Source organism: Pleurodeles waltl, chromosome 11, assembly GCF_031143425.1.
Source record: "Pleurodeles waltl isolate 20211129_DDA chromosome 11, aPleWal1.hap1.20221129, whole genome shotgun sequence".
NCBI classification, from domain to species: Eukaryota; Metazoa; Chordata; class Amphibia; order Caudata; family Salamandridae; genus Pleurodeles; species Pleurodeles waltl.
Genome location: NC_090450.1, coordinates 752,956,287 through 752,984,262, shown reverse-complemented (window position 1 = coordinate 752,984,262; position 27,976 = coordinate 752,956,287). Strand labels below are relative to the sequence as shown.

General features: G+C 41.4%; 1 protein-coding gene across 4 annotated transcripts in view; it reads right to left on the bottom strand.

Moving 5' to 3' along the window:
- The window catches only part of TAOK3 (TAO kinase 3), a 1,041,334-nt gene that overhangs the window by 972,098 nt on the left and 41,260 nt on the right, over nucleotides 1-27,976 (bottom strand). Inside the window, exon 1 of one of the 4 annotated variants that reach the window (XM_069214479.1) lies at nucleotides 9,906-11,149. The exons of 2 other annotated variants lie outside the window; for them this stretch is intronic. The gene's annotated coding sequence lies outside the window, so the exon portion shown is untranslated. Of the gene's footprint in view, nucleotides 1-9,905; nucleotides 11,150-27,976 lie in introns of those variants that run through there. One more of the 4 variants, XM_069214481.1, reaches the window with a different exon arrangement.

Sequence of the window (27,976 nt, the reverse complement as noted above, 5' to 3'; positions counted from 1 at the left end):
AGGAGTAAGTGCAGAGGGGACAATCAATCATGATAGCCTCGTTCAAAAGAAAATAAATATACATGCAAAGAAGAACAAACAAGAATAACTATCATAGAGGTGGGATCATCCAACGAGAAACATTTTCAAATGGTGTGAGCAACATGATGCTCCCAAGCAACACTCTGAGGATCACTGCAGTACAAAGGCAGCACATGTCCTGAGTTCATGGTCCAATGGTGTACTTTAGCAAAACACCAGTGGAGCATTGCAACAGCAACACACTATCTCTGTAAGATTTAGTGCCTTTGGTCATCTCCTTGTCACCTTCTTTTTTAATTTTCACATTGTACACCATCCATATTTGTCAGTAATGTAACCCAATAAGCACTTGCACCGTTGTTTATTTATATAAAAAGCATAAGCAAGCACTCTAGACATTTCCCAGAAAACGTTAAGGGCCATTGTAGTTACAATTCAAAACAAACACAGGCAAAGCCAATAGGTCTTGCCTTTTGGGATGCCAATGCAGACCTACTGGCTTTGCTGATGCTTTCTGCCAACGTTATTCAGCTTCAGCAAAAAGAAAAAAAATGCCTTTTTAAATACAATGCAACATAGCCAAAAAGGCAAAAAAATGTACAATGACTTCCTCATACATGCACACATAGGCATCATGACGCTAAGGTGGGGTTACATATACAAGCGCATAAGTCACCACGTATGAGGTATGATGTGACTGCTATTTCTTTTTCGTTATTTTATATTTACTGTTACAAAAAGGCAAATGCCACTCTTGGAGTGGTGCATTTAAAAAAATTATTTAAATGTTTCCAAAAGTGCGGTTTGTAGATGAAGCAGCATGGCAGCATATTGAAGCTGCTGGGTCAATTAAAAAAAAACTGAAAAAAGGACGACCACACATGGAGGGGTGCAGGAGTAAGGGAGAAGCAGCTGGTGAGGGAGTAGTTATAGCAGGGGGTTGGGAGTAATGGAGGACAGGGGGCTGAGACAGCAACAGACGAGTGGGGTTGGGGACAGGATATTTGAAGACAGAAGTAGCACATGAGGGCAAGAGAATGAAAAAGCATGCACTCCTGTTCCCTGAATGTGAGCAGTGGAAGGCTACAAGTCACCCAATCAAAAAGACAGTAAAAGAAAGTAATCTCCAGGGGAAGGATAAACTCAAGCATAAGAAGGAAAGACACGGAGTAAGGAGCAAGCAAATGCGACAGACAAGAAAGCCAGTCAATAGTAGGCAGTGGGCTGGTTCAAATCCCACAGTAAATTATTGTTGTTAAACACAATAGGTCTTTGACAATAAACAGCTAAAAGGTGTTTGTAGGAGAGAGACAAAAATGACTGGAGTTTAACAGATATGGTAAGCAAGGTAACCATTACTTTGACCAATATACTGTTAATGATCTTGCAAGTCAGAGATGTCATCACAAGTGGCATCATAAATGTCATCACATAGATCATCACCATTCAAACCAATAGTGAGGTCAGTGAAGGTGGAACCACTAATGAGTGTCTCAAAAATGACACCGGAAGGCTGGGAGCTACGAACCACACTGTCTCCCTGTATGTAGATGATACACGAGCATACCTGCGGGACCCAGTCAGCTCTGCCCCCATACTCCTTAATGAGGAACCAGTATATGAGAAACCATACAGACTTAAAACAAATTGGGCCAAATCTAACTTGTTGTCACTGGGTCGACTAAGTGACATGGCAAATTGAGCTAGCCCTATCACAGGTCTACACGATGAGGCCTCACGTAATGTGTAACTGGGAATACATGTGGCCCAGGACAGAATGAAAACCTCAGCAGCATTCTGAAACCCTTTGGCATTATTGGTAATTTTACAGTTTCACTAACAGAGATGGTATTACTGCCATGGTATTTATATGTAATTTATGGCACCCTTTCCCAAATTCCAGAAATTGTCTTAAGTCAAAGACCAATTGCTGGTCTCTCGGACTCTGGCTAGGAAATGCAATATGGTCAAACTAACAAGAATGTTTTACTACATGGCAACTCATTCACACAGCACGCAATGCGCTGGCTAGAGGAAGAAAACAACTGGGAAACTTTATTGCTACAGGGTACACATGACAATATACCATTGGAAGACCTACTTATGATGGAAGTGATAGAGCCAGACCACGTTCTGTATGCAATACAGCATGTGTGTAAAGTTTGTGATATAACTAGAGTCAATACGAAGAAACTTCCATGCGCACCTGACATGCCACTGGAGTATTAGAGCTTCTAAATAGATGTCATAAGACATGTCACTAAAGAGCGGGAGGAGAGGAGGATGCTAGGGGGGCCTATAGCAGCAAGGCAAATTCATCACAACTGTGGAAGCACAAGAATATTTTGGGATAGGACAAGGCCACTTCCTTCAACATGCGTGCATAGATCAAACTGCAGAAGAAATCTAGCATACATTTCCTGAAGCACCAGAAACTACACATACAACAGCAATAATGCTTGTACTCGAAAAGTATAAAAGACAATCATTTATGGGGCACTGAGCCAAGATTAGGGAGGGAGTAGCCCATAAAAATAGATATACCACTTACAGAAAAGAAATGCGGTAAGCCATGCCAATGGGTCAAACAACATCTAGGAATATCCCATTTAAACTGGCTCAGCGCACCTATCTTGACCTATTTAACACCATAAAAACCCAACAAAATCTACATAGGGTATCTAATTGCTCAAAAACACACACATGCAAGAGCAATGTCTGAAAGTATACCCTAAGATACCCAAAAAATGTGTGCTGAAGCAACTTCTGACAAAAAAGGGCTAAAATGAGAAAACTTGGCAAGTTATGGTTAACCGTCCCCCACCAGTCACACTAATGAAACCCCTAAAGAATGGCAAACCCTGGTAAAGCTGGCTATGGATGCATTATTCATTATCCATGGGTTGTACACCACCAACACCGACCACCTTCACTGTTTTTCAGAGTTTATTTGAACCTAACCATATTGGTCCTGAACTGAAGTTTTTTCCGAGATCTATTTTCAGTGTTTGTCACTATAATTTTTAAGAATTTTTTTAGACTCGGCAGATAATCTTTGGAGGGTTGACGATAGTGATCACTAATACTTCTTGTAAAACTTATCCCTTTCACACAGCGCAGTATAATGTGCAATTCTCCTATGATCGCGATCGCCACATGGACAATTAAGTTTAGCTGTTATGGGAAATTAGGTTTACAGACTGAAAGGAATGATCCTTATTGTTGTCCAGTAAATTATGCCATTCCTTATGGAGCACGCCCTCATTCTGTGTAGAGCATAAGTGTGTGTGTGTGGGGGGGGAGGAGGTCTGAGGGGGTGGGGGCACTGGCTGGAAGCAAGAAGAAGAATGCGATAGTGCTTAGTGCTGCTGAAGGTTTTTTTAGTCAATCTGGCTCCCCATTTCATTTTTTTTTTTTACAACTGAGCTCAACATGAACAAAACAGAAAAAACTTCAGACACTCACAGCTTAAAACAATTGAGGCAAACATCTGATTTTGTACCAACTCAAAAGGATGGTGTATTTATTATTATTTTGTTTTAATCAAGAAACTGCGGACATATTGGTGGATAATAACAGTACAGGTGTGCAAACAATTATTTTAACCCACTGCAGCCGAGTTTCTTTATAAATACCACCACCACATAAAATGCTTAACAGATTCATACCACACCAGAAATGCCCAACCATGGCATATTCTCCAAATTAATGTCTAATGTGATGTAAATCAATCTTCGCATTCACCCTACTAACTAGTAAAAATGCTCATGACAGTTTCACGTGCAGATCCTCAAAATTGTTTGTCCATATTGAAGCCGTACTTCAGACTGCAGCAATATACTGTTTTACACTGAATGTATTTCTGAACTTCTCACCGATTAAAATCCATACCTCACTGGTATGGTGTAATTTCTGCAAATTAAGGAACACATTCCCAGTTCATAATTGCATCATTCACCTCAAATGTGGGTTTAAAACAAATGCTGTTTTTGCAACAATAATGTAAACAAACATGTAGAAAACAAATTTAAACTTTTGGTTCAGTTCATTATTCCAAAAGATTTTTTGGATTGCTTTTAACTTTGGATCTGTTGCACATATTTGCATACAATTCTATGTCAAGACCGGAGCCTCAGATTATGCTTCTCTTTCTATGCTTTATTTCCTCAGCAGCCAATGAAGCGAAAGTATTTAAGCACTACATTTCCCAGTAGAACCAATATAGTCACATGGCCAATCAGAGAGTGTCTCTATAAAACCCGTTGACAGCAAAACACTTCCTCTTTCTTTCCTGCTCCACAGCCAGTTAAGTACCCCCTTTTTGTTGTATCATATATCTGCATTAAAGGTTAAAGTTGTAATATTGCGATTCTGCGTGCGAGTATTCTTGCACCAGCGTCAGTCAAACAGCCATGCTTCTTACATCTAGAGGTTGTTTCATCGATGTAATTTGTATTTAACAGCAGGAAATTAGCAATTAGTATCATAGGAGTGGGTTTACCCCCTACAAACGAAGCTATGCGCCACTTTCGTTGTTATTGTGGAACAGGAGTGTTGGGAGCAAGGACTCCGCGGCCTTCTGCTGCGCATTCCTCTTTATACTTTTAGCCAACAAGACATGACGCGCATCTCAGTTTACTTCTCCAGAGCGGGTCTTCTGTTTCAGAGAAGCACGCTGAGTGTGAAAAATCAAGCATTCTTCGACTGCTCTGCTCCTGTTGATGCCCAGTTTTGACTGAGTTCCCCACAGTAGTAAAATCTTTCAGAGGCTTTGCCCAGAGCAATTTTTTCTCACAAGTCCTCCCTCCACTTTCTAAAGTTTTTTGGGATGACCTGTGCTGGGGTGTGGGCCACTGTATCTTAGTCCTCCTGCTCCCCCTTGATGCCCCTCTTGGGGCTATTATACTCTTTTATTGGTGGTGACTGACCCATTTATTTCAATCATATACAGAGTACTTCTTTGAAGACTGCATAATGTTTGATGAATACCAAGAAGGTGAGGACAGCTGTTATGATGATGATGAACAGTCCAGGTCTTTTGAACAGAATTTGGTCCATGCCCTGGACGCAGGGGGTACGCCAAACAGTAAATGAGGCACTTGTAAAAGCGACTGCTCCTCAAACAGCACCTCTATCGTTTTGCCTAACAGGCCTGGTTACCCCTCTCGTCAGGCATGATTAATGAAGGTGACAAATCTAAGAACTCACAGAGACAGGAGCCACATTCAGAGGCGTTTGAACTTCTGGTTACTTCCCTTGCTAGTGAACATACCTACAGTATCCCTTCTCGCTGACGCCATATCTGATGACTCAGATTCTGTAGCCTTTCGGAGCTCTTCTCAAGATGATATCCAAGGCCCACGAAAACTCAATTCCAAATCTCACCACACAACCACTAGCAAGCAGACCAAGGTCCTGACTTTTAAACCGGGGGACATTATGCACCCCAGATTGACCGCATGGATTCCTCCTTCAGAGGTGGTAGAATATGCCAAAACTGACCTACGACAGGATTTTGACAAGGAAATTCAAAAGGGCCTGCGGTCTGAGTCCCTAGACCAGAGTTGCCTGACAAAGTAGCGGACACCCCTGAGGTGTGATACTTTTGCCTCCCATGCGGCTGACTAAAAAATTATGAGTGTGTCCATGCTTGGTGCTAGCATTTCATTAACAGATAACAGAACCATCTTGTCACTTCAAGAGGTGGCTGAAAGTGTAATGTTAATCAATAATGTCATCTGAAATTTATGTGATTTAGATCGGACACATTTTGCCTATATGGCCATTTTTCAAGTGATGGTCCAGGTGTCCAGACTACTACTGTCATATCTAATGTCACTCACTAAAGAGGAGCGCTAAAACACACAGGTAATAGTGGTGTGCTGCTACTCCAAGATGGTAGCCACGTTTGCGATTCTACACAATGTCACTGTGCCATTTCATCGTCATCCTAGCCATATGATCATGATGAGGGCATTTTAACATGTTAGTGCCAGTGTCTAGACTAATTGTGGTATGCTTGGTACATCTCATTAAAATAAGAGAGCATAAGTAAGGGGGAGTACTTAAGATTTTAGGATTTATCATCCGAGGATGAAGAGATTCATTCATATGTGGTTCTGCTAGTCCAGTTTAACCTCTTCTAAACCATCATGCAACACCTTGACTAAATTATTGCATTCAGTTCCATGCCACCAGATCAGAAACTAATTTAGTATTCAATTTTACGAAATGTTGGTTTTGAGAACTAAAGGCCAGTTAGTCTGCTGGCGAGCAGAAATCACACACTTTAAATTAGTTCAACTTGTGTGTCTCTGAGACAAAGAATAATATTGTCTTAATGCCAGTGAATGAAGATTACAATGTATTTATTTTTGATGTATTGTGCAGGGCTTTGAAAACGGTAAAACTGGTTAGTTTTATGTCAAGCGCGCAATCGCTTTGACCTGTTGTAAGTATTGTGGGTTTTCACAACACCCACATCACGCTCATTGCTTTCACTCCTCGTGGCTTGCCTTTAAAAAAAAAAATCACTCTATGTCATTGGTAATTGCTGTACTTTTGTACCGCCTTGTACACTGACCCTGTTATACTTCAGTGTGGGTGAACTATTTTTTCTTATGTCACTCCCTTTCATGCTCCATGGCAGCCATGGCCCTCATAGCGCTCACAGTGCCAACAGTGCAATCTCCACTAGCAGTATTGGACCACAGGTTACATTGTTCACACTGTTATCTAATCAGAGTAATCTCTTTTGGCTCTCACCTTCATGCTCTATAGCTTTCCCAAAAACACATAATTGATAAAGGCTTTACTAAAAAAACACAGAAATCCCCAATGGCTCTCTGAGCACAGCGGAAGAGCCAATACTACAATTTTCACTGCGCTCGGGAAAAGTCGCCCCACAATGCTTTGCAAACATTGTTTTTCATAACATTTTTGCCCATAACTGCCTTTGGCAGTCGTAGGACAATGGGACCACCAGCAAAACGTTCAGCATGACACACTCTTTCTGGTTAACTCCTCTCTGCGTCCCCACACTACGTAATGGGGACCCCAAAATAATAACCCCTTCTGCCATTCAGTCCCTTTTAAAGCTCTCTTATAGCTGGGATTTTTGTTTTATAGCTTGGAGCAGTTTGTGCTGTAAAGGACGTAGTATTACAGTATGCCTGCTAGGCCTGAAAATATGTAATGCATTACGTTCTCTAGGGGATAATTATATGGTTAAATTACCATGTTCCTTACAACTAACATTTTATTGTGTTGCTCTCTAGGGGATGTTCAGAGCATTACACTAAACATACTACAATATTTGCTGCACTCGGTCGTCCCATAATGCTTTGAAGGGCATCCACAACCTGCTCTTTCTGTCTAGATCATCTCTGGGTCCCGACACCAGGTTAGTGGGAACCTCAAAATAGTAACCCCTTCTTCCATTCAGTGTCTTTTTAACCTCTCTCATGGCTGGAACTATTGTTTTACAGCTAAAAGTAGTTTGAGTTATAAGGGCCTTGTTTGTAATATCATTGCAATAGGCCTGCTAGGCCTGAAAATGTGTAATGCATTACGTGCTCTAGGGACTAAATATATGTTTACATTGCAGTACTTTCAGTCAATTTATTTTCATGTGGTTATGCTCTCTAGGGACTAACTACATGGTAACATGACCATGTTTCTTATAAATGCTATTTTCATTGTGGTGCCTCTTGTGGCTGTTCTGGGCATTACAGTCTAATGTCAAACATGTATTTCTGATAAATGTTTTTATTGGGTTTATATGACAATCGTACAACTTTTATTACTATCTCCTTATTGCAATTATAACCATGATTCAGGCCAACTTAACATGCTGATAACACTTTGACTGTTTAAAGACTTTGATGTGTTTGAGTGACCCTTCTAGTTTATTTCTCTCATTACTCATCCGTGGCAGTCTTGTTTTGGGAATTGTGTTAGCCACCCAGCATCTCTGATGGTGGGGTGGTGAAAGTGGTATTCTACTGAAATTAGCATGGCAATATTTCAATTAGGATGCTAACTGGCAACATTTTCATTTTTGGCTGCAGATAAGGGAAGAAAGTATATTGAAGTGCTTTAGTTATATGCAGGGCCGCTTGAATTATGTGGCAGGAAAAGACCACATTATGAGGCAGGTTTGATCAATTCATGTGGCAAACAAAAGTCCAGTTAAGAATTTACAATGCCAATAGCTGTAACTCAAACAAATGTGAGACACATTACATTGCAAATGCTTGTTCTTTACTGTTTTAGATAATATTTCGATGAATCCTACACTGAGCAGGCCATCGGGTATATTTCCTCTCCACCCCACCAACCTGTTTTATTTACAAATGTGAGAAGTGAACTGAACATTGATCTTAACAGTCCAGAGATAAGAGCAATTCCTAGAGTTAGGAGTTCGGAGTGAGCTACATAGCTTTGCCTTTACTACGTGTTTAGTAACCGTGTGGACTTTGTTTTGCGACTGCTCCTTTAACATAGATAGCACTGCCGTACACAAGCCGCCTATACAGCCAACTTGCTCTAGCATCTGCCTACTGGGCAATTCAGTTCCGTTTTCATGCAACTCCATTAAGTTTGGTAGTGACTTTACATCCTTACAGTGCAGAGATCTCAGCATAGAATAAATGAATGCCACCATATTTTTAAACGTCAATACATGCATCTGTTCAGGAAAGTATTATGACATAAGTGGCTGTGATTGTGCAATGTGTTCTGGGTACACAAATAACCTTTACCCAGGTCAATACGTGTACAGAAGTTAAAAGGCCATGGTATGTGTTATTAAAGGTCAGGAGAGTAGAAGGTGCGGTGCGTTGTGCTGTGCCGATGTGATTCTAATTCAAACTCAGTGACTGTACTGCAGTGGAATGAGTCAGAATTATGACAAATATACTGCATGTGGCTTAACTTGTTTGTGAAATGTTTCCTTCCTTTTTACGATTATTTTATTGAAGACACTCATGTACTGTCTTTAGCAACAGATTGAGCTGCTTCTTCAGACCTCATCCAAAGCAGCATGACATGCTTTTGAGGTGGGTGAACAGCGATGAAAAATGTTTTCTCAAATTCACACATCTAAACTATTCCCGAGCAGTTAGTTTGCAGGTGTTCACGATTTAATGCGCATCATCGAATTGAAATCTGAGCAGTTAGGAGTACAATGATGAAGGAGTATATCCTTCCTATTCGAATGTTAAGTGTTTTAAGCACCACAAGTTAACTTCTACTTGAGAAACACGCATATCATTTTATCCTATTTCAGGTGTGTGAATTGTTGACAAGAGTCCCCATGTGGGACTATTTTTTATCCAGCATAATTTTTATTTGGAGCTTTAAAAAGCAGGAAAACGCTACAATACTGTTCAGCCTGAAATTCACAAAGCATCGTCAACTGACCCCAAATGTTACATCATAAATGCTGTGGAAATGTCCTTGCTATGAGTGGTAAACAGTTGTGAATAAGGCTTTCTGCATCTGTCCTAGGTGCTGTTGTAAATAGTGTGCAGTGGAGCTGGAAGTTTGGATAGAGAGTGCTAAATAAAAAATATTTTGGCAAAGATGTAACAGATCTACCCAGAGCAAAAGTAACAGATTTTATATAGGAACTCCTGTATTCTTCAGTTGGCTGTTCATTTTTTCAGGGGTAGAGCGTGTGGAGGGTTATAAGAAAGAACAAATGGAAATGTTTCAACTACTTCACATGGTGGAAACCGTGTAGGTTCCCCATGCATTTCCCCCCATGCATTTTTCCCCATCTGGCTGCCTTCTGAAAGGACTTCAATTGGACACTTCCTCAATTCATTTCAAACCCCCACCAAACCCAAGAGAATAAATTCCTGGTGTTCACTTCCACGTACCTGTATTTATGCTGGTCGGCCACCTTGCAACCATCCTTAATTGCTCCCCTCCAGTCTAGGTGTCCAAGCCCTAGGAGATCGAAGATGGCTCAAATAAAATCTAAGTGAAAGTTTGATTAAAGGACCTGCGAAAGAAAGTGTCCTTGTTCAATGCAGACCTCTTTAAACTCTCTTTCAGGTGCCAGGATCACATATGAAGAAAGTGGGACATCATCACTTCTGTAGAAAGGCGCTTTCCAATGCCAGAACACAACAAGGAGAGGTGGATAGTTATACCACGCCGGTCCAGGTACCCCCGTCAGAGTTGTGGAAAGTGCGCAGAACAACTTCTCAAACCCACCCCATGCACTAGAGACACTGCTGACATAATTTGGACAAGTGCTATACTCAGGCTAAGGAACTGGAGTCACAGATGAACTCATTTGGATAGCATTACAAGCCCTGCTCATGTTTGAGATTCAAAACGCAGGAGATTCAAATGTTTTGATTAACATCGGAGTCATAATGAATATTAATTAATGAATCAGAGATCAAGCTTCACAAGCAACTGTGGGGTAAGAAAGCAAAAGCTGAGGAAAGACAGTAAGATTCAATTGTGATTCGAGGACCAGGAGTCGCAGCTTCCACAATTTGGCAGTCGGCCTCAGACACCATAATCAGCGCAGGAGCCCTGGACACGATCACGTGCAAAGCTGATTTATCAGGACACGGAAGATAAAAGTCCGGCACACAGGTGCAAGAGACAAGCCCTGGTGCCAGAGCTACAGCTGAGGAAAGTCGGGCATCTTGAGAAGTCGGGCTCAGGTCGAAGGGTCACCGCTGAGGGGAGCCAGGACAGCTTCACAAGTCGGGCTCATGTGTTATGGTCGCAGCTTCACGAGTCCGGTCCATAGCACCAGCGTTGCAGCTGAAGGAAGTAAACTGCGCAGTTCACCATAGTCGCCCACGGGATACCGGGATCACGGCCGCGGGTGAAGCACCACGCTCAGTAGCTGCCGAGTGGCCAGCCAGCAGGTGCGAGGTGGCGCGTGCACCATGGCTGAGGGTCCGGCTCCGCTCAGTGAGGCTGCACACGCAGTTCTCTGGCATCGCAGGCTGCACACCACCTACGAGGGCAGCATCATCTCCCTGAACATGAGTCACCCACGGACAGCGAAGCGCGTGGAAATCTGGTTTAAACAGGACTTAAAACGAAGGCGTTCTCGGCTGTGACTGAGCACAGCTGAGCAACCCGACAAATTCTCGACTCTAAGCGGCGGGGCGGGGCGGGGGGGGGGGGGGTTTGAAGCTGAGTAAGCCATAAGATCTCTTCTCCAGGGGGTGGAGACCTCGTGTACCAGGCGAGTGAGTACTCTCACTTTTCCTGTTCTTCTAAAACAAAAGTCAGCTATTATGAGAATGCTCCCGCTGGGAGCTGTCACCACCAACAAAATAAGGAAGCAAATTAAAAAAAAAAAAAACTTAACTACGGGCACACTTAGATGCAGTGACGAGGCTTTCACTGAAGCATGTTGCGGGAGGGTGATTTTAACTGAACTGCAGGTTCACCACAGACGAGAAATGACAGGCGAGTCCGAGAAGAGCGTACAACTCCCTCGTTTCTTTCAATCGTTCCAATAAGACAAATGCTTTCCAAAGATTCCAAGTCTTCCCATGTATTCCATTCGCACAGTCTAAAAAACACATTTATTTTCCATTAACTTAAACAAAATTACCCAGTACTAAATAATGTCAGTCTCAGACTCTACAAATTGAAAAGTATAGAAATGTAATCCTATACCTTTATTTCACTAATCTGAGTCCCACACCAACTCCCTTTACAACAAATAGATCCCTTTCAGAGTCTCTCTTCCAACTACCAATATCCTGTTGACCCCCAGACCCCCCGCCCCCACGCATAAGAACCCCTTGATGTTTTGCAAAACATGAGACAAGCATTAGGACATCACGGTTACCCTGAATGTCCCCTGAATATTCATGTAGGGTTGAAAGTCTCTTGAACAGTGTACAGAATAGCTCTTCATTTCAACATGTTTTACTAACCTGGTAGGATTCTCTGCACAACAGACTTTTCTCACCAGTCTCCTGGCGGGTGCTCTGCATATTTTTAAAACAAAACGCTCCACAACAAATCACCTAACTCTGCTGGAGATAAAGATCTTTTGTCATATTTATGAATATAAACTGTCCCTCTGATTCAGAATATATTAATTTAACATTTAACCTAATGTAGACACCACGTGCACCAGCGAAGAGGAAGAACTAGGACAGGTCACGAAAACTTCACTTATTCCTGACAGAATTGGGACGAGATTCGAGGACAGAGAAACTAAGGATTGTGACTATTGTGACCTGAAGTCCTGAATACTTGGAATCTGCCTAAGTACTACAAGAACCGGTCACGCTGATTGCTGACATGCGGACTGCTGCCTGTTAAGAGTGCTTACCAAAGAAATTTAAGAATTGCGGGCGTTACTCTTCAGAACTGAAGATCAGCATCACTGGCGAGGAAGGCTCTCACAAGTTTTTCCAAACCTCACCCCACTCCAAGTGGCAGGATCCACTACTAGCAGTGCGAGACGAGCTGAATAAGTTGGTTCAACAGACCACTAACAGGTGTGAGCTACCATCATCCATCTTCCTCTCTTACAGCTTTTGTCCCGCTTTACCCCCAAACTTCTTTGTGTTTCTTTCAAAGTGTAATACAGTACTCACTTGTGTGCAAAGATGACTGCTTGTTGATGCTGCTATGGCAGCCAGGCAAATCATTTCTTCAGGGTTTCCCACTGTTAACAGTCAACTTCTTGGTACGAACTAGCAACCAAGAAGGGACTGAGGAAGAGCTTTTGATGTATGAGAAAACTTTGCAATGGCAAGCAATACCCTATTCTCAAGACCCGGAAAGACATATCGCCATTTGAAATAATTCTATTTCAGGTAGGTACCCATCTTAATTCTGGTGGCAGAGTGAAGAGGGAGGGGGGTTTCTGTACTGATCGGTGCAGTTTCTAGTCATATTAAAGCAGACCGCAAAATTCTTGCATCAGTGTTAAACACCAGCACCTTTAAACTGTTACCAACACAGTATTGTTTATTATTAACACCATCGTGAGTTTGTATACAGTGTCTCAATTTAGTTAAATGAATAAATAAATGTTTTTTATGCTACAAGAGACCTATGTCACAATTGAATAGTGCTCTATGTAAATTTGGCATGTTGCTCACTGACAGTGTGCTAGATTCTGGTAGGGTTTTGGAGGCTATCCAAAATAGTACTCTTTTTAGCACAGGCAACTACAGTCCCTATGCCCAGGCCATGGCACTACTAATGGTTGGCAGCAGCTAAATCTAGTTGTGAGGTGTGGGCCTATTTACCAGAAACTGTTTGTATTACCTAATTGGAGAAAGCAGACTGGCACTTGGTTAAATCCTACGTTAAATTTCATGAACTAACCCTGATTTTCCGCATGCAATCCCCATTTAACATAAAAGGTGGTGGAACTGTTCTGTGACAAACCCCAGATGCTATAAACTTCTTACAGGTATTGGGCGTTTGCTTAATATGCTAACATGTTTTATAAAACTGCTAAAAAAAATAAAAAAAAATGATTCTGAGTGACACGTGTTAACTGAACTAGCCATTCTAACCCTACACCATCAAGACTTGAGTGTTTGAACCCGCTAACCCCTCAAAATCAAAGCCTGAAGTGGTACTTGGAATTTCAGTGAGCTTGCAGTATTATTAGCTGGTTTCTACATTTCTAGGGACAGTGGAATCTTGTTATAGGACTGCCTAGCTGCCTTCAGTTGAGTATGCCCCCGAGAACTGGCCTGACAGTATGATTTAAAGTGGCAGACCAACAAATCAATGAAACCAATGGAAATCCAATGTCAAGATTTTCATCACCCAGACCATCTGATTTTGTGAATCAGAGGTCTAGCATAAATACCTCTAATATACCCGGTGCGTTAAAATGATGTCCCATTGTCTCTCAGTGTTGTTATTACCTCTGTGGAGGTAGTCCAACCTCATTTCCAGCCACTACTAGGTGTGAAGTGCTCATGACTAACACATTACAAGTTCACTGTAGTACATAGAAGCTATCTGTCCAAGTAAGCACTCAGATGTTTGGGTGTGAACTATAGTTTCCCAATATCAAGACCAGTAAGAGTCTCCTTTGGACTACTGTGCCATACTCAAAGCCGACAGATGTGATGAACCATCATCTACGTAAACAAGATGTAAAATCTGATACTAATATATTATCTTCTGTCTGGTGGTATCTATTGACTGAAAAATTATAGTGTTAATATGTTATCTAATTTGGCCTACAACAAAATCTGAAACCTGCATTCAGTTATCTTTTTCTTTCTGAAGTACCCCACAGGGAATATTTTGCAATGAGGAGGCTATCATTTAAATATAACTCCTGACTGAACACCTGGCTCTGCTCCCAGTTCAAAGGATTAACAAAATGGACAGGCAGTATGGGGAGAACTGTAAACAAGTTCCCAAGGAGTTGTACACTGCCAGTTTGTCTTTTCAACTGGTGTGCTTCTACCAAAGCTCCTGTTCCACATCTGTGGAGAAGCCTGCCTATGGCACCCAACAAATGTCTTTCTAGTACAGAAGGCAGTGCTGCTTACCAAAAAGTAGAAATATGTGTAATGAAAGAGTGTCTCCTGGCATAAAGAGATTCAATCCACTTGGATTTGTGGATTTGCTAGAGATCAGCTAGGAATTTGCCTGCCGTAAGAACACTGCTTTCAAAGAGCAACATATTCCGCATGCCATAAGGAATGTTAGAAGTGGAGACTTTTGGGGATTGCTATTGTATCCTTTTGTTGTCCCACTGTGGTGTCAACTCCCACCCCACACACATATGCTATTGTAGACCAGTAGTGTGGCACACCGTCCTAGCTTCTAATCCGGTTGACCTTCCAAACAAGACTAGACCTGAGAAGAGAACTCTCCAGCTGCTGAGAAGGCTTCCTGCTTGCCTGCTAGAGCAGTGGTTCCCAACCTGTGGGCCGGGGACCCCTGGGGGTCCGCGAAGCTTCCTCGGGGGGTCCGCAACTGCTTAAAAAATGTATTAATATTAGGTTCCAGCTATCAGTAATGACTCAGTGGGGTTCCCGTGTTCCAATAATGATTCAGTGGGGGTCCCCGGGCTCCAGTATTGATAAAATGGGGGTCCACAGAAATCAAAAGGTTGGGAACCACTGTGCTAGAGTAAATAATATCTGGATCTCCACAAACAAACTAGTATCACTCTCTGTCCCTAGGATCTCCTCCACAGTTGTGCAAAGGCAACTTATTGAACAGTTCTATGGGACCACATTGGCTTGGGTCTGCTCAGAAAGGCATATTGCCTATTCTGAAATGTTCCTACCTAGTCAGAAAGCTGAGCAGAGCCTGATTCAAAGAAAGCTCTGATCAAGGAATAGAATTCCAGTCAACAGCCATGCTACTGTGGTAGAAGTGGGACTTTGAAAACTTTATTTCAAGAGGACTCAGATAACTGGGTTCAGTCCAAAACAAACCAGGTGTACTGGCTTACAACAAATCTTTGTCTGAAAGCCCAGTTTTAAGAACTGTTTGTGGGGCACAGTTTCCGAAGACTGGTGAGACCAACACTCATTCTAGTGGAAAAGATGCAATGTTGTTGAGCACTGAAAGTGAATTGTCCCACTTGAAGCTCTTCCGAACTCCACAGAGCCATACTGCACGGTTAAGAAAAAAAACACAGGTAACAGGAAATCTGACAGAAAATAACTGACAAGGTGATAGCACACATTGTATTTGGCATCCTGTCATCAAGAGTCGGTCTTGGGAAGCTTCTTTGTTGGGCTTGGAGAATTTTGCACCAGACAGCTGGTGTTCACAATAGGCACCCACAGTGTACCTGCATTGCGGAACTCCACTTAGAATACAGCCTTAATTTTTTTTCCTGTTAGAATATTTGATCCATTATTTTATATTAAATGTAGAAACATTTATCGGGACTAACAAACCTATTTTAGGCAACAGCATGGAACAAAATGCGGATAAATATCATAGGGCAATTGGTCCCAGTTAGACTTCCCCATAAGTTATCAGTGAACATATTTTCCCCTCGATTCCAAAGTTGTTTTCTTATCTAGTCTATAACTTGCAAATCAGTTATTCATTTGTGTGACCTATTTATTTACTGTATTTATGTCAACTGGTTTGCATCGTAAGTGTCTTTTACAAAAGAAAACACAAATAATAATAGTACACAACACATCATGCAAATCCCCCTTCCTGATCAGCTCATGTTACCCAAAGGAGACCCATGTTTACATGTAGTTAACATTTTTGGCTGTGTGGATCCTTCTTTTTAGAAACTGGGGGAAATCACAGCTATGACCATACCTTGTTGCCTTTAGAGCTGAGGTTACAGTTGGTGAACAGAGTTTGTGCTTTTACTTCCTAATTAGAGTGGGATCTTGTCACAGCATACATCAAGACTGTGATCTCTTGCCTCCAGAGCTTGGCACTCTACATTCTCCTGTCACACTAGGAACTCACCACAACCCCTTAACAATTAACTAGGTTACTATGAATCCACGAATCCAACAGGCTCAGCCATCACCCACACATCCTCCACATATCTACAAATATAGTTTAAACCCGTCCTTCATCCATGATTCTAATGCAAAGTCGTACCAGTCCATTCCAGGAAGCAAGGACAAAGGCTACAATTCTCTCAACAAATCCAAGGGAACCTCTCATTAATTAGTAGTCCCACGATAGTCATAGCTATACAACTTTCAAAGCAATTACCGTTCCTAACAGATTGCCGTTGTTATAGGGACAAAGACTTCACATAAGAGGTCATACTTTTCCTGATCTCTTAATGTATTTTTGTATTTTACACATTTCGTTTTGATTCTCTGATGGAAATTAGGTAGCAAAAGATCTAGGAGTTCCACGGCAAGATTCACATGCTATGCAGCTTAGTACATTAAAGATAAGAGCTAGGAGTTTGTATGCAATTGCCTCCAGCTGGGACTTCTCATATCATGAAAAGAGACGTAATGACTGCAACTTAATTAAGAGAATAAAGGTTCTAGTGCATGGGTACTCGCAAACATTTTACCAGGGGCCAAAACGTTTGGTCTGTCACGCGCCTGGGGGCCGCATTGATGCTAGTGCTGTGGCGGTCAAGTGGGGTGGCTCGGGGGATTGTCGGCAAGGTAGGTGTAGGAAAAGCAAATGATATACATATAGTGGCTGAAATAACCAATGGAAAACTAGAAAACCTGGAAGGAATCCCGGCTTACCCACTTTTCCAAATTGTGTGATCCTAGGCAATTGTTTAGTCTCACTTCACTCCTTTTTCTGCATTATCACATTTAAGATGACCTCGAAATACATGATTCATGGTGTGCGCTGCACAAAACCTGCGTCTATGTTTGATTTAATAAACTATAATGTTGTTAATGTATGATAGGAACCCAGGCCACCGATAAAGTGCACATACCAAGTGACTGGCCTCTTCAATTTACTATTGGTAGTGTTCTCAGGATAAGGGAAATAATTAATGTTTCAAAATTTAGGTTTCCAAATGTATGTTTGAAAACTATCACTTTTGAAGGAATACATCCCAGTGCACTGATAAAATAAATTGTACTAAGGCAAAAAGGTTCTGCATGTTAACTAAATACACTTTTTTAATTTTAAAGAGACTGTCTTAGTTTTACACTTGTGCTGCAAGATGTCTTTAAAAATGAAGACGTTTCTAAAGTTAAGTGCAGGAGTCCCTAGTTACTTCCTTTCTTTAATACCAATTAAGTTTGAAATAAATGATTGTGTGTGTATTTAATATTATTGTTGTTAGTGCAGAATCGTGCAAACAGCTGCCAGTGCTCCTGTTGCCCAAGGGGCCGCATGTAAAGGTCAGAGGGGCCGCATGAGGCCCGCGGGCCGTACTTTGAGTATCCCTGTTCTAGTGCATAGGTTCCCAGTCTGTGAACTACGGCTCCCGGGTGTGCTGTCGAAACCAGCCAGGGGCGCCGCAAACAGAAGCACATAGTTTGGGAACCACTGTAGGTTGCAGGAAATGTCCGATTAGTTGCACTGGTAGTTTGCGGCTTTTCTGTGTAAGATCACCTTGTAAGGTCACCTTCCAAGGCCACTGCCCCCACATCGCCTCCCTCCATCTTGAATGGGTGACAATAAAGAGCAGATACGTCCGTCAGAGGCGCCTGCCACGAGATGCACACTCCAGGCAGACACAGCCTCTATTCCTGCTTAGCCTGTCGCCACTGAAGTGGGAATGTCTGATGATGTCACCGCTTCTGTGGGAGACGATAAGATCCCTGGGTTACACGATGCACATCACAAATTGAACTTGTATTCGCTTATAAATAATGGAGGTTTTTGCAGCACATCTGAACTATGGACCCTTTAAGAATGAAAGTATGACAGTTTCACACATCTGTGCACCAGTTACCTCCAGACTTCCACAGCAGATGATCAACCCACAAAGCTACTCTAGAAGCTTTTCTCTCAACTTGCTTCCATTTCCTGGTTTTCTTTTGTTCTGTAGCTTTGCAGTACAATGTAATTTTGACAGTGGCATAATACATCTCATCGCCCCAAAAACCATGATAAAAATTCAATTTTTATATAGCACTTGATACCTTGCTTTGCTGCACTGTCCATCTTAAGCGTTACCGCTACCCAACCTGCTAATGTAATATACATTTCATTTATCCATCGCCGAAGCATGAATGGTTTTGGAAGGCCTGCAGGCGAGTGAGCATTCACTTTGGCCTGCGAGTTGCGCACTAAACTCATCAAAAAGAGGAATTCTTCTGAGCTAAACTATTCCCTCTTCTCTCTTGGAGTTCACTAGACACAGCAGACAACGCTAATGAGTTTAGAGACTGTCTCCTGGGAAATCTGGGGCCACTCAACTCCTGATAGCTGTAGATACAAAGTAACCCCCAAGAATCCTCTGCTGAGACTGACCTCACTTTAACCAAGCAGTGCAACAAGATTTCAAGGTTCTGGTGCACAATTGTCATTCTTTGTGCACAGTGATAGTGCTTAAATTTGTACAAGAATAAGTCCCAGGGATCAAAGTTTTCTTTTGAATCCTGGGCAGGCCCTCCTGAATGTAAGCATGGACTATACCAAGGTGCATAGTGCTCATGAGGGCTGGTGGTCCCCAGCTACGACACCAACTCAAATTAAGCACTGCTGATACAGCATATGCGTTCATAAATTAACATAACTTGTAAATCACAGTGCTTGACACCAAAAAATGTAAAAGTGCCTGCACAAGTCGATATCTGCTTGTATCTGGCCGCTCGCAGCTCATTGGTGCAGCGTTTTGCTTAATGGATGTCCATGGGTTCAGACTGGTGTTCTTGTCCTAGTATTAAATGGCCTCTGTTGTGACAGTCATGTTTTTTGCTCAAGCGCCAGTTTCAAAGGTGATGTTGCCTGTAACACATCGTTCAGTGAGGGTTCTGCTTTTATCTCAGGTTGAGGCAGCCCACGTTCTGTGCTGTGGTCCCCATATTCATACCCCGGGTTTGCTGTAGGAAAGTGTAAGCATTCGATTGTTTGCACTGCTTTCTTGTAGGACTATTAATTTCTTCCCATGTTGCCATATGTGCTTGAAGGAACTTAACACACATTTTCTTTAAATTAAAACATAATTTCTTTTGAACTCGCATCATGGATACTTTGTATTTTAATACTTTTTGACCCGAAGAGCCAAGATGGGCTTTAAGTTTGCTTATGCATCCATGAATATAATACCTTCATAAGCTTCATCTAAATTATTTTCAGAGAGAAAAATAGACATACTCCTGAGGCCTGGCTTACATCACCCCACTAGCCCAAAAAAAGTAACATAATGGGGAGCCACAGCTAACGACCAGTAGGTCAAGGGAGTCGCGGGTCGAAAAAGTTTGAGAACTACTACTGTTCTAGTGGCTCAGAAAACACTACATTCCTGGGAGCACGCTACATGTCTAAACTGAGTCAGAACCATTGGTTGGAGCCCCTTCTCTTTCCTGAGCTGTTTGGATAGTGAGTAGGTCTCCTAGGGAACCAGGAGTCCAGAATGACTTGGACAGCATATGAAGCATGTGGTGACTGGCAGGATGATCCGTGGCAGTCTGACTTTCACTCTGCCCTCAGTTCATCAGAGCATAAGGAATCTATATGAAAGAGCCCAGTTTGTTACTGACTCTACTAAATGATGCCGCATATTCACACTGCCAGGATGATGAAAAAAATGTATCAGCGTTTATTTGAGTGTAAAATAAACTTCTCTCTTCCAAACCGTTCCCTAACGGTGTAGTATAGACAATGTCTTTTAATAGGATATTAAACAAGAATGCTATCGATTCGGAAGAGGGTTTTCTCTCTGCCCCAAGATGGATAGTGGAGAATGAGTGGAAGTTTGGGTTGATGTCGATATAATTCACGAAAAAGGATATCAACATATTCTTCCATTTAAGAAACCGCAACAGCTGACCGACATCACATATGAACATATCTAATAAATAAAATTGAATAGGAGTCTGTGTAGCAACGGGGTGTAAACATTTAACAACAATGTGCATTCCTATGGGGCTTCATTTTTGGGGGGGTTATGATCTTAGAAGAGAAGCACACCATGCTAAAGCTGTCAGGGGAAGCAGCCAACTATAAATGGTCTCACAAGTGAATAGACAGAACGAGTCTAGGTCCAGCCATGGATGCGTCCAATCATCCAACTAACCAAAAAGAAATGAAAGAGTGCAAAATGCAGCAGAAATACTGAGCACAATGAGGAAGGTTCGTCACAATAGTACATTTATCAACAACGGCAAGACCAACTCCGGAAACATTTGACCAATTGTCTAATTTCAATGGTTAACTACACATTGGCGTTAGCATAGTAAGAAATGTTCTGCAACTAAATGTTTCACTAAACTGTAGGCCTAGTAAGCAGCATGTGAGAGAAAATACGGAGCTCATAGCACAATCCAGATTAGCGTGGGCAGGACTGGAACTCCGGGTCACATTTCTGAAAAATGAAATTGATTTTTTAAAATTCCCATATAATGGCTGCAATGCATACCAGTAATATAATAACTAAATACAAGAGTTGAGCTAGGCTTGTAGGTTGAATTACAAAACCAGTACTTATGAAATTGAGTTAGACCTCGCCTTTCTGATCTAGGACATCACACCTCTGCCTGCCCCCATCCACTAATGAGGCTCTAAAGGGTACCTATGCCCGCATCTCATCCTGACTGTACCATACCACATAACAGGATTGCCGACAAAGCAGTCCCAGGAGAGAAGGAGGGCAGGAATTTAAATAGTAGGATTAGGAAAGGAGAAACTGAGTAATGAAAATTAACAGGAATATTAGAGCCATTACCACTTCAGCCAGTTCTTTGACCAATATCTAATGTCACTGAGAATACAATAAGATACGTGTTTTCTTACAGTTCGCCAGACCATAAAAGAGATGCATGAGAATCTCGGAGTAATTGAGCTTCAACGCCTTCACTGCAAAATCACACTAGGGGACCGTCCCAAAAAAAATAAAAAATACCCAGTAGCACTAAACTAAACACTGAAGCCAAAAGCCACTTCAGGCCTGGTGCCCTGCCAAGCATGTAGTGAACAATGAAACTGGACAGGTTAACCAGAGTAGTGGCCCTGCAAAAGTCAGAAATGGAAGGCATGCCAACCTATGCTCAGGAGGCCGCAATACCCTCCTGTAGGCACAACCTGAACATGACAAATTATCAAAAACCCTCTCTAAATATAGGCAATATAAATGCCAGATTTAAACCAACAACCAAAGGTCGCGGCAGATCGCAACCCTTTTATGCCACACCAAAACTGGCAAATAGTTTCTCACAGCAGTTGTAGTCTGCAGACCTGAGGGGTAAATCTAGACAGGATACACTAAGTCAAGCAAATGTAGCAGCCTTAGCACCCGAGGAAAGGTCCCAGGAAAGAGGTAAGGACAACATTATGTTACCAGTGGAAGGCAAAGACGGCCTTTGGAAAGAACCTGTGACAGCCACAACACTATCCAATCTTTACACGTATGGAAGAACACAAAGCACAGAAGCTAAACCATATTATCTTACTGTCAAATCTGTGTTTTTTGGCAAATTTATATGAAAAGTGTGCTATAAATCCACTCTATAACCAATATTTCCTAAATATTCTTATGGATGAACCCCCTTGAGCCCTCCTAAACAAGGTCTGGTTCACTCACTTCAGTTGTTTGCTACAAATCAGAACAAGTATTACCCTCTATCAATTTCAAAGATCAAGTCAGCATCCTAATATGGGTGGCATCTATATGTGGTATCTAAATGAGACACATCTGTGTTGTGATGCTATAAGAATCTTGCAATTATTATGGAGCTTCAGAAATGTCACTTATTGTGGTGTCTTCAGGGTTAAGATTATATGACATCACATTATGCAAAAAGCCAGGTGGAAGTCCATATGATGTCACCTCCTGTGAACTCATTAAGGCAGAGGTCTTCAACCTGGGGGACGCGACCACCAGGGGAGCTCTGGAGTCATGAGAAGGGGGCGCGCATTCCCCAACCTTACTTCTGCCTGACATCCAATACATTTACTCTTTGTTTTGGGAAAAGACAACCATCCACGGATGATTAATTCTGATAGTTAAAATGATTCACCTGCAGTGTCATTCAGGGAGTGTCCTATGAAACCGAAGCCCAACCAGGGCCCATGCTTGCCTGAAAGAATGATAATGTGCGCTACAGAGTTAATCTGCAAATATAAGGGGTGATCTGCAAATTTAAAGGATGATTGGGAGTGTGTACAAACTAACTGATCGACTCACTGGAAGCTTTGTGATGAGGAAGATTTATTCTTTTTTGAGTGATAGTGCAAAGAGATAACAACTGAGAAGTGGGTGTTTTTAATTGTATTTATATAGCGCTTACTACCCCTGAGATGGTGTTGAAGGGACAGCTATGTAAAAAAAATATATATATATATATATATATATATAAATATATATATATATATATATATATATATATATATATATTACATACGTTCCAGGTATTACTAAAATATATATTATTGAAGCACCATTTTATTGTTAACAATTTTGCACAGTTTGTAGCAGTTTATCCTATACTATGTGTAATGTAAGTATTAAATAATGACATACATATTTGCAGTGCTTTTTGTCACAGGCTGTGTGTGACCTCGTAGCACTAAAAATACACAAGTGACAACTCTCCACCGCACCAAGATTTAGTTCTGTGGCTCCCTGGTTACACACAGACCTCTGCAGTGTATTAACTAATAAAGGTTTCATAATCTACTATAGAGCATTTTCCACTTAGTAACAACTTTTTAAATGTATTTTTCATTTAAGCTACCAGTTATTTTATATGTAGCTGCACGACGGTGAAAGACCTAAAAACTGAAGTCAACAACAGCACCAAACTAACCAAGAGTCCGTTTTTGCTAAAATAGAAGCGTATGTTTTCATATTGTTAAACTAAAAAAACCTTGTTAGAAAAACAGTGTGAAAAAAAAAGATTAAGGGACTTCTTCCTCCCCTGGAATTAAAGGAAGCATCCTACTTGAAAGTACAGTTCATCATTAATGATTGTAAATGGTACGTTTTAATTATGATGAGTGACGTTTAGCAACCTCCAGTTCCAAGCAGCTGTAAAAGCCAAGCTGTCAGCATCCCATGAAATCTAGTATGGTTCTCCTCGGGTGCCATTCACTAAAGTTGCAGCTCATGCATTAAAGCCATTATACCCAGGACCACTTGAATTATGTGATTGTGTGGTCACGCGATTTTTGCATAATTATAGATTTGCCACATAATCCATAATCTGCTGCATAATCTTCTGATTTTAACAAAAACATTGTTTATAGCTTAAATGGTTCAAAAGTTACTAAAATGCAGTGACACCTGTTGCTGCGCAGTAGAAGGCTCTTTGCAAAGCCAGACTGGTCACCTTTTTTGTTGCTTACTGTTATATTTGGGTGTTAAACTGGTACTAATGAGATGCAACCACAGACTGACCATCTCCTTGGCGAAAAACAGGTACGCACATTAGTTCAGGACGGTGTTATCAACCAAATAAGTTTTGTCAAATTACGTTTTGTTTGTGAAAAATAAATTACCATTTTTCACTTTTGGGTAATATTTTGGAGACTTTTTGTTTGAACTGTGGATTAAGCCTCTGACACTGAACCACAGTCACCTACTAACCTTAGGTTTGCTAAGCATTGTTTAATTTAGTTTCCCCACCATAAAAGTTATTTGCTGTGAAAACTGGGGGTGTTGATTATTGCCAGTGGTTAGCGAAGATGAGGAGTACCAGGTTCTTTTATTTATTTTTTGTCAGGAGGGGGTCCTTATGCTCAAACATCTTTACAGGGGGGTCTCAGCATCAAAAAGTTTGAAAACCTCTGCATTAAGGTCAAAGGGTGTGAGATGTCACTTCTGCTACCCCTGGCATTTTGGTGAATAGACGTCCATTTTAACAACTCAATTTCTTACACCCATGCTTTAGGGATTAACTAAACAAATCTATACAACAAATTAGGGACAATGCCTCCATGTTGGACAGGCCGCCCAGGGGCTGGAATGCCAGAATGATAGTCTACTGCACCTCCAAAGGTTAAGAGCATCATGCCCTTAAGAAAATCACCTTGCACTAGACCAACAGCATCAGACATGGAACAGAGGTCAAATGATACAAGTGGAGCGAACAATGATCTGGAGACAGAATACACTCAAGAGCTACTCATATCAGATAAAGGTGAAGCAGCAGAAGTCACCTGAGCCAAAAGGGAAAGACAATGATATCACAGTGTCAAGCAAAGAATGAGGTGGCTGGGTTGGAAGGCGCACAACAGCACCAAAGGTCAAGAGCACAAGACAGCAACTGTACACAAGGTCATTGGATCGTGAAACCTACAAAAAAAAAACAGAGGACACAAAGTATGTTAAAGTAGGCAAACAAATCTACGATTGGGGAGACAAAGCAGCTGCAGTTCTCCTGAATAGCCGGAAGAACCATTACAAGACCCAGTGGTTAAATCAACACCCAGTGCAGCATCTTCGCCCTGAATATATCCGCTCCTTCCATTTAAACATCTCTGATGGCCAACAACAGAGGTTCTACCAAGACAGGATGTGGGCAAGAAATTGTTCTGGATGCTTTAGCCCAAGCCAATCTGAAAATTCAAATACAATATAGTTAGCATGATGTAGGTTCGACCACTGCCGCCCCCTAAACATCTGGGCAAACCCCTGTAGCATTCTCTGTGAGGGATGCGGATTTACTGCAGGTGCCCTTTATGGGCCCACAGTGGGTAGGGCAAGGTAAGAGCCAACAGATAAATAAAATAAACCCTCAAGGTTCTTTCTAGGGTATTCTAACCTAGCAAAGAATGGGTATGTAGTCAGAAATGATTTAGTACACCCTTTTTCAATTACCAGACTGAAATAAGTTCATGAGTGTGAAGATGGGCTGTATTCAAGTACATCTTTCAGATTTGGTGGATGAAAAGGTGAATGGCTTTTTTCCCTTATTTATCAAAGAACTGAGGCGTCACCTCTTCAAAATAAATCGGATATCTTGAACTGAAGTTCCAAACGAGGAGAGACTCTGAAGCCTTGGAAAAAAAGAGAATAAAGGAAATCAATCTTGTTATTTTTTGTATGCATGTATCTATGTGGTATAAGGAAAAGTATTTAATGAATTAATGGGATGGATCAAATGACAGGGCTCTTACGGGTGCTCTATGTCCCCCAGACCTGAGCAGATTGTTATAAAAAGTAAGGCGTATTAAGGGCGTTTTCAAAGCTCTGAGATGCAATTGAGATTTTATATGTTTTCATTGGCAGATTTTGTATTAAATAATATATATGGCATCATTGCTGAAAGGGCTGTGTATTTTGTTACAGTGTTATCTTTGCACCAAAACCAACAAATAATTGAAATGAAACTTGTAAGTACTGAAGCTGTTTCAATCACTAAGCTCAACGTTACCAGGGTGTAACATTAAGTATTTTTGGCCTGAGTGTACCCCTTTACTTTCCATTCCTGCCGCAATTCAATATTTCTGAATTTGAAGTCTGTGAGCTACAGTTCACAAATTTATGTTTTTAAGCCTGTTTCGTCTTTTCCTTATCTGTCAGAGGTATGCGTTTGCGATGCCATTTAATACTATGCAGAGTTTTGGTGGGAACTCTAGCTTCAATATTGTGATTGCTTTTTTAGACATTCCCCAGCGAAATCTGACGGCGGTGTAATTGAGAATCCTAGAAAAGAAAGCCATCTAACCTAAACGCCCTGGAAAAAATACAGCCAGCCATTCTGTTACAGAGCTGGAGATATTAGTGAAACCCTTTCGGATTTCTGAATATATGGCAGTGGGTGTTTCGAACTGGGTGCTGGCTTGATTCAGTCATAATTCACAAGGCAATAACTGTGCTGTTAGAGTTGTGCAAAGGCCACTTAGGAGAAAGCACACCATCTATAATAGATGCAAAGCACTCCATAAATAACTATTAAGAAGGGCACAACCTGAAACATCAGTGCACACAATGTTTCAGTAATCGCAGATCATGTTGATCCACTTGAATCCATAAAGTGGCACTGCTGCTCCTGAAGTTAACTGCCTGGTACAGATGAAATAAAACGTGGTCTGAGATTTTTTACATTAAACAATTCTGCATTGTTTACCTATTTATGGGCGTTAAAGCATATCTGGATAGCTGATAAGTCCACTCAAAGTAGTGTATACATCTCACAGCTTACATTTCATTTAACAAAACCCATGACTTATGAAAAGAGTAAGGTTCTGATTTAGTTTGTCGGGGGGTTTACTCCGATACAAACGTGAGGGATAGCTGGTCTGCCTTATTACAAGTGCATTATATCCTATGACACTTGTAATGAAGCGGACAAGATATAAATCAGATTGTGACATACTAACCGGTCTACCAACCTCTAAATCAAACCCTAAGTCACTGAATTTCAGTCACTGTGATACACTCTCAGTATGGCTGAGCAACATGACTGAATCTGAAAATGTTTACATTCAAAAACAAATGAAGAAGCAGTCTATTGTGGCAAAATGTGCTGCACATCAACAATGCTGGCAGATAGGGAAGTAAAACCATGCCCTTAGGGATGGTCGTTGTTTACAAGTACACTTTTCAGCAGGTCTTTCTTTCTAGCTGCTCACTATTCACCGATAAACGATGATCAGATTTCAGCAGTGCATGTATGGTGTGATTTATATTCATAGAACAGCTCTCAAAAGTCATTAGCTTTGCCCAGATTCTGGAAGATCGCCATCACTACAGCGCCATACCCAGAAATGTTTACATTAGCTGCTACCACAAGATGAAAAATTAAATGAGCGCAGCCTCGGGTGAATCTTTTTCACCAGTGGTAAGCGAGGGGTCCAGTTACTCTTACCTCTGCTCCAGTGGCATTTAATGTCTGCCTCAAATCAGCATCCATCTTCCGCAGTTACTAAGCTACAACATTATACAATAAAATGTTATAATATCAGCTTTTATACAACAGTCAATTGCCAGTCAGAAGAAACTCGTAGCACTGGCTCACGTGTTTTTCCCAAATCACACAAATCAAACCCTAATTGTACACTCACTGAACGCCATGCCTACGAAGATAATTCCCGCGTACATAACCCCTTATTGCAGTCATTTGTTCTTCAAACAAAATGTGTTCTAGAACGGCTATGAATGAAGTGCGTCCATATGAATTTTTCATACATAGGTACCTCTACCAGAACACTCTCAGCCTTTTTGTGCACTAACATCGTGCACTAACACCAACCAACAGTGACGGGTTATTACAATACCACGAAATCCCACATGTAGAAGAAAACGATCCTGTATCATGAGAGATACAAACTGTGTGTAGCGCAGCCCAGTCAAATGATTGCGATGATCTGAGCATAATCATGTCAAATTCTGAAGCAAGAGTCTACAAGTGTACAACAAAACCAATAATATGTTCAC